General features: G+C 46.1%; 1 protein-coding gene across 5 annotated transcripts in view; it reads right to left on the reverse strand.

The window, feature by feature from the left end:
• The window catches only part of PIWIL1 (piwi like RNA-mediated gene silencing 1), a 56350-nt gene extending 48534 nt beyond the window's left edge, over positions 1–7816 (reverse strand). The window contains exon 1 of one of the 5 annotated variants that reach the window (XM_075849235.1): positions 7718–7816. The gene's annotated coding sequence lies outside the window, so the exon portion shown is untranslated. The other 4 variants (XM_075849236.1, XM_075849239.1, XM_075849237.1 and 1 more) reach the window with 4 other exon arrangements.
• Between the last annotated feature and the right edge of the window lie 13 nt (positions 7817–7829).

Below are 7829 nucleotides of genomic sequence, written 5' to 3' on the forward strand. Positions count from 1 at the left end.
AGGCAGAGACTCCTAGCATCGTACATAACTATGATGCTAGGAGCCCGGCTCCCTGCACTGTGTTCGGTCCGGGACTTGCGGCCGAAATACGTCCGTCAATTACGGACGTAATTAGTGTGTGTGCACATACCCTAACACAAAAGGATTTACCAGAGAAACGCAACTCAATACGTATTGCCCAGATTCTTCAGTTTTGAGAAATATCCCACATGTGGCCCTAGTGCGGTAATGGAGTGAAGCACCGGCCTCAGAAGCAAAGGAGCACCTAGTGGATTTTGAGCCCTCCTTTTTATTAGGCACCATGTCCGGTTTGAAGAGGTCTTATGGTGCCAAAACAGTGGAAACTCCCAAAAGTGACAGCATTTTGGAAACTAGACCCCTTGAGTAATGCATTGCAGTTTTCTTGGGGTGCATGCGGCTTTTTGATCAGTTTTTATTCTATTTTTAGGTGACGCGGTGACTAAAAAACAGCAATTCTACTATTGTTTTTTATTCTATTTTTTTACAGCGTTCACCGTGCGCTATAAATGACATATTCACTTTATTCTGCGGGGCGATACGATTACGGCGATACCAGATGTTTATAGTTTTTTATGTCTTATGGCGTTTGCACAATAAAATACGTTTTGTAAACAATCATTCACTTTTTGTGTTACCTTATTCTAAGAGCCAGAACGTTTTTATTTTTCCATCAATAAAGCCGTGCGAGGACTTATTTTTTGCGCAACGAACTGTAGTTTCCATCAGAACCATTTTTAGGTTCTTGCGACTTTTTGATCTCTTTTTATTCCATTTTTTGGGAGGTGAAGTGACCAAAGAATTGTGATTGTGGTTCGGTTTATTATTATTTTATGGCGTTCACCGCGCGGGATAAATAACAAAATAATTTTGTAGTTCAGGCCGTTACGGACGCGGCGATACCAATTATGTAGAGTTTATTTGTTTGTTTATATATTTTTATTAATAATAAATGACTGATAAGGGAAAAAGGGGGATTTTTACTTTTATTACTTCTAAATCTTTTATTTTCTTATTTTTACACAACTTTTTTTAACTTTTTTTTAACTTTATTACTTTGTCCCACTAGGGGACATGAGGGCAGGAGGCCCTGATCGCTATTCTAATACATGCGTAGTGCAGTGTATTAGAGCTGTCGGCTACTCACTGACGTTGTCAGGACCCACTAGGCTTCTGTCGATGGCATAGCCGGACGCCATTGTTTGGTGTCCGGTTGCCATATAGTTACAATCGCCAGCCGCTATCGTGTAGCTGGCTGGTGATTGTAGCTTAACCCCTAAAGAGCCGTGATCACTATTAAACAAGGCTTTTAAGAATCAGCGGGGACACAGCGATCGGTCCCTGCTGTAGGAGCTGCGGCAGCTGCTGTAGGAGACAGCAGCTGTCACAGATCCTGTATGTGTCGGGAGGACGGCCAAAATGGCCGTTTCTCCCGTGACGTACTATTCCGTCATGGAGCGCGAACGGGGCGGTTTCCATGACGGTATAGTACGTCACTGAGCGTTAAGGGGTTAAGCAGGCCACAGGTTTCAAGCAATATGGGAAAGAAAAAGGATCTCTCTGCTGCCGAAAAGCGTTAAATTGTCCAAGGTATTGCACTAGGTATGAAAACATTGGATATTTCAAGAAAACTTAGGGATTTGAGAATCTGGTGACAGAGCCTCTATCTCCTATTGCATGTGATCGGCGCTGCAATGTAGATAACAGTAACGTGTTGGTTTTTTTAAACGTTCATTTTTGGCCAAGTTATGAGCTATTTTATATATATGCAAATGAGGTTTGAAATGGACAACTGGGCGTTTTTTTTCGTTTTTTAACTGGGCGTATATTGTGTTTTTAACTGGGCGTGTTTACGTGTATGACGCTGACCAATCAGTGACCAGTCAGCATCATACACTCCTCTCCATTTATTTACACAGCAGCGATGTGCAGCCACATAAACAGAGATTAACGTTACTCAAGTGTCCTGATAATGAATACACATGAAATCCAGCCTGGACGTCTTGTGTATTCATAATCCTGACACTTCTGAATCTCTTTTCTGTGAGATTTCCAGCAAGGGAAACAAAATCTCGTTTACCTCCGTAATCTCGCGAGATTTTGTTTCCCTTGCTGTAATCTCAAAGAAAAGAGTCAGAAGTGTCAGGATTCTGAGTACACATGACGTCCAGGCTGGACTTCATGTGTATTCATTATCAGGACACTTGAGTAACGTTAATCTCTGTGTATGTGGCTGCACATCGCTGCTGTGTAAATGAATGGAGAGGAGTGTATGACACTGACTGGTCACTGATTGGTCAGCGTCATACACGTAAACACGCCCAGTTAAAAACACAATACACGCCCAGTTGGATATAACAAAAAAAAAACGCCCAGTTGTCCATTTCAAACCTCATTTGCATATATATATATATATATATATATAAAATAGCTCATAACTTGGCCAAAAATGAACATTTAAAAAAAACAAAACATTACTCTTATCTACATTGCAGCGCCGATCACATGCAATAGGAGATAGGGGTTTGAAAATCTGGTGACAGAGCCTCTTTAAGCGTGATCATCGTACTGTGAAAAGATTTGTGGCCGATTCAGAGCACAGACGGGTTCGTTCAGATAAAGGCATAATGAGGAAGGTTTCTGCCAGACAAATTAATAGGATTAGGAGAGCAGCTGCTAAAATGCTATTGCAAAGCAGCAAACAGGTATTTGAAGCCGCTGGTGCCTCTGGAGTCCCACGAACCTCAAGGTGTAGGATCCTCCAGAGGTTTGCAAGTGTGCATAAAGCTATTATTCGGCCACCCCTAAACAATGCTCACAAGCAGAAACGGTTGCAGTGGGCTCAGAAATACATGAAGACTAATTTTCAAACCGTGTTGTTTACCATGCAACCCTGGATGGTCCAGATGGATGGAGTAGTGGATGGTTGGTGGATGGCCACCATGTCCCAACAAGGCTGCGACGTCAGCAAGGAGGTGGCGGAGTCATGTTTTGGGCTGGAATCATGGGGAGAGAGCTGGTAGGCCCCTTTAGGGTCCCTGACGGTGTGAAAATGACCTCTGCAAAGTACGTAGAGTTTATGACTGACCACTTACTTCCGTGGTACAAAAAGAAGAACCGTGCCTTCCGTAGCAAAATTATCTTCATGCATGACAATGCACCATCTCATGCTGCAAAGAATACCTCTGTGTCATTGGCTGCTATTGGCATAAAAGGAGAGAAACTCATGGTGTGGCCCCCAAGTTCCCCTGACCTCAACCCTATTGAGAACCTTTGGAGCATCCTCAAGCAAAATATCTATGAGGGTGGGAGGCAGTTCACATCAAAACAGAAGCTCTGGGAGGCGATTCGGACATCCTGCAAAGATATTCAAGCAGAAACTGTCCAAATACTCACAAATTCAATGGATGCAAGAATTGTGAAGGTGATATCAGAGAAGGGGTCCTATGTAACATGTAACTTGGCCTGGTAAGTTTTTTTTGATTAAAGAGCTTTTGATTTCTGTAAATATGACCTCCTGATGCTGCAAATTCAACAAATTACCATTTGAGTTCTCTTTACAACCTGTAAAATGTTTTGATCTCTGTTGTGCATAATAATGTGAAACAAAAAAAATCTGTTGTCATTAGATTTGTTCAATAAAATTCACATTATACTCCAACGGTTGATGCTTGAAGATTATACCGACTGTCATTTGCATCAACTACTTAGGAAAATCAGTGAAAAATAAAATTTGCATAATAATTTGGAACGCGGTGTATGTGCCGCCTTATGGTGCCTCTGTATCACTATGTGCTGCTATATGGTGCCTCTGTATCACTATGTGCTGCTATATGGTGCCTATGAGACCCTGTGACTCTTTACAACAATTTGCTGCCATATGGTGCCTGTGTACCTATATGTGCTGGTATGTGCCTATGAGACCCTGTGACTCTGTACCACTATATGGGGTCTCCGTGAGTCTGTCGAAGTACACAGTGGAGTCCCATTATTATGACCACCTCCTACTTTCAATGTCGGCAGTGAGTAGTCCATGAAGGCAGTGATGTGTCGTGGCTTGGTGGGAATATAATGTGTGCTGTCGGCTGTCTGAACACATCACTCGTTTGCATGGGTAAAATGGGCGGCTTATCAGAGTGGGGGCCGATTATTGGCTTTCGGGCCAGGGTATCGGTATTTCTCACCTAGTGCAGTTTGTGAACTGTTCGCGTGCTGCTGTGGTGACAGTGAATCGTGAGTGGAAATGGCACCATTGGAAAATAACAGACGTGGAATCTTCGGAGCACCACGTGCCACTGATGAGGTGAACGTCAGCTACAAAGGTGCGCGAGGGCCGAACGACGCTACATGGAGCAGCTCACCGTGAAAATCATTCAGGAGGCGACCAGACGTGTCTAATACAACAGTTCAGCGAACCCGACAGCGCCTGGGTCTCTGAGGCAGACGGATGGTCACTGCTCCTATGTAACAAAGGTGAAGGGAGAAAAAGGCTTAAATTTGCACGGCAGGATCAGAATTGGACAACCGATGATTAATAAAGGGTCGTCTTCTCCGATGAGTAACGTTTTCTGCTTCATCGAACGGATGGACGCTGGCGCGTCAGGAGAGAAACATCAGAGAACACCCGGGACCATTGCTGGAAGAACACGAGCCGGTGGGGGCAGCGTTATGGTCTGGGGGATTTTTTCATGGCGTTCTCTGGGACACTTCATCCATGTGGACGGCTCTGAACTAGGGTTGCACAATGCATCGAAAGGTCAATACTATTTCGACGCCGTGCATCAAACGGTTCAATGAGGTCAATTCATGTATTTCGATACTAAGCTGTGCGGCCGCGGTATTGTAATACATGAATGTAGTCAGAGCGGTGCTGTGGGTGTGATACATGTGTGATACAGCCATTACCCCGCTCCTGACAAGTGCACGTGCGCAGTCAGCATGAGGCGATGTAGCTGGCGCTGCACTAATGAGCGCCGGCACTGAAGACCGAGAACATGGCGGGCGCACTGCAAAACACTCCCATGTTCTCGCTCTTCAGCTCAGGGTCCATTGAGGGACATACCATACATGGGCAGACAGCTCAGGGGCCATTGGAGGACCCCAGGGCTGTCTGACCATATTTCCTGTTAGGACATACTGAGGTAACCGCTGTCTGTGTACTATCAGTATATAGATATATGCTTGGACATTAAAGGTTAAAAGTAAAAAAATAAATAAAAAAAACATTTTTTTGTACAATAAATATTAAAATAAAAGTCTGAGTACATAAAATACACATTCGATATTGTCACGACCGTAACAACCCGCACAACTATTTATAGTGTCATTTAGGATGCGTGAACGGTAAAGAAATAAAAACACCTTTCTATCACTTATTAATGTGAGGCGCGAGGATGAGGATGATGATGAATTTTGAACCTAAATATGCCTCATTATTAGTAATTAACCCCATCATGTACCTCACACATTAACCCAATGTTGTCCATTATAACTGTGAGGAACATGATGGGGTTACTTACTAGTAATGTGCGGCACACGGAGGTTCAAAAGTCATTACACCTCGTGCCTCACATCAGTGGTAGAATTTTTTTTTTTATTATTATTGTTGGCAAAGTATCGAGTATCGCAATATTACACAAAGTATCGAGTATCGCAATATTACACAAAGTATCGAGTATCGCAATATTACACAAAGTATCGAGTATCGCAATATTACAAAGTATCGAGCATCGCAATATTACACAAAGTATCGGTGTCGGAGTCCAAATTCTGGTATCGTGACAACCCTACTCTGAAGTGATTTGGGTGTGAATCCATCGTTGCAGATCACGTCCCCCCTACATGCGGATTGTCTTCCCTGGGGAGGATGGACAATGCGAAGTCACCCGGCTAGAAATGTCCGACAGGAAGAGCCCGACCAAGACCTCCAAGTACTTCCCTGGCCCCCAAATTCTCCAGACTTGAACCCAGTTTATCTGTGGGACCTCGGTCGTCTTGTTGGCTCTATGAACCCCCCCCCCCCCCCCACCACCACCCTCCCGCGTACCCTCCAGCAATTGTGTGATGTTCAGCAGTCAGCACGGCGCCAGATACCGGAGACCACCACCTTATTAAGTCACCCCCGGCCCGTCTACTGTTGCACACGGCGGTTACTCTGGACACCAGCTGCTGCTCAGAATAATGGGACTCCTGTGTATTTACTGCTATATGGTGTCTCCGTGAGTTCCCGCGACTCTGCGCCACCGGGCGCCGCTATCAGTCCCCGTGACTCTGCGCCACCGGGCGCCGCTATCAGTCCCCGTGACTCTGCACCACCGGGTGCCGCTATCAGTCCCCGTGACTCTGCGCCACCGGGCGCCGCTATCAGTCCCCGTGACTCTGCGCCACCGGGCGCCGCTATCAGTCCCCGTGACTCTGCGCCACCGGGCGCCGCTATCAGTCCCCGTGACTCTGCACCACCGGGCGCCGCTATCAGTCCCTCTGACACTGCACCACCGGGCGCCGCTATCAGTCCCTCTGACTCTGTTCCCCACGTGTCACAGTTAGAGGATCACTTAGCATCGCTCCTATAGCGCCCAAATCACCGTTAAAACATAAGGAAATATTTATAAAAAAAATAACGCGCCAAGAAACCGCCAAACCGTGCAGAAAGTCCTGCCAGAAAACGTCACCTATAAGCTCTAATTGCTAGAAAAGGGGATCTCAGCCCCTCCCCCACACAGTAACGAGGCGTTGTACTGAGCACGCTCACTTGTCGGTTTCGGTGACTCCCATATTGTGCTGTAGTGAGCGCCCCCCGATCCTCCTCATGGTGGTCATACGAGCGGGGGTCCCTGGATGGGTGTTGGACTCCTGACATATACCGGTCACGTGAGGTGAGAGCGTGAGGAGCGGGCGACGTGGTCTACAAGGAGCAATGTTCGGGGTCCACGTGGTTCTCAAGAAGTTGGTGGGGGATGGTATAGAAGGAGAACCGGTAAGGGGTCGAAACCGGTCAAGACGACGCGGGCCGCAGTGGGTCCAGCAGGGGGTCAAGGTAAGAAAACAAGGGGCATAACGGCAGGAACAGGTAAATCGGGAGGCGCACGCTCACAATATGTACGGCAGAAACTGCGCCAGCGACAACGGTAACCTCGAATAAAACGTCCGAAGCCGACACGGACGCCATTCTGAGCCGCCGCGACAACGTGAGCAACTCAATATTACCACAGCGGCGAGCGCGCAAGAATTACACCGACTGCACCGCGAGAAGACTCCCCAAAATGGCGATCTACAGAATATAACGCAGCTTATTATGCATTACGCGGTACGTAAATTGTGGCGCTGAAACCGGCAAGTCGATCACGTTGTACGTAACAAAACGGCGCTCACTTTTAGGAAAACCGTTACCATTTCTGACCGCCGTGGAGGAGTTTCTCTAAAATCAGGCGTGCGGTAACGGGATTTTCTCAAGAAAGTTTTTGAAAGCAAAATGGCGCATTTACAGGTAGACATAGAAAAAAAAATTACCACAAAATCACATCACATCGACACATTGAGAAACACCATGGCGATAAAGCATCTAATACAGGATAATATTGTCACATAAAACACAATTTGCCTGTAATCTTGTTGAGACTCGTAGTTCTGAACCACTTATGATATAAACTATAACATTACACTACAGGAGCTGCACCGCCATCACTACAACTCTCATCACCTGTAACGTCCACACGGCGCACGCGCGACTCACTGCTTGACTAACGGTCGCGGCGTTTCATTCCCGCCTTTAAGTGATCGCCCATCACGCATGCGTGTGACGTACAGGAAGT

This window comes from Rhinoderma darwinii, unplaced genomic scaffold (assembly GCF_050947455.1).
Source record: "Rhinoderma darwinii isolate aRhiDar2 unplaced genomic scaffold, aRhiDar2.hap1 Scaffold_713, whole genome shotgun sequence".
Lineage (NCBI taxonomy): Eukaryota > Metazoa > Chordata > Amphibia > Anura > Rhinodermatidae > Rhinoderma > Rhinoderma darwinii.